We start from the raw sequence: 248 nt of genomic DNA, 5'->3' as shown, positions 1-248 counted from the left end.
TCTTAAGGGTTTCGGAGACCTTACATAAAGACCTCTAGTTGGGAGTGTGGATCGGTGTAGGAAATCATTTCATGGCAACTGTAGAACCATATGGAATGCTTGCAAATCATATTTCTTCTACTTGATTTGTATTTAAACTCATTAACTTCACAAGTAGTACAGTTATGGAAATTAAACAGGAAAATAAAATAAAAACGGCCCGGGTCTTTAAAAAGAAAAAGAAAATAGACACGGTCCGGGAAGATAAG

General features: G+C 35.9%; 1 protein-coding gene across 1 annotated transcript in view; it reads right to left on the bottom strand.

Annotated features, from left to right (window-relative positions):
• The window catches only part of LOC119585632, a gene marked incomplete at its 5' end in the record, with an annotated part of 38,546 nt that overhangs the window by 1,039 nt on the left and 37,259 nt on the right, over window positions 1-248 (bottom strand).

The sequence above is a fragment of the Penaeus monodon genome, chromosome 20 (genome assembly GCF_015228065.2).
Source record: "Penaeus monodon isolate SGIC_2016 chromosome 20, NSTDA_Pmon_1, whole genome shotgun sequence".
Classification (NCBI taxonomy): Eukaryota; Metazoa; Arthropoda; class Malacostraca; order Decapoda; family Penaeidae; genus Penaeus; species Penaeus monodon.
This window is presented reverse-complemented; position numbering and strand designations above follow the sequence as displayed.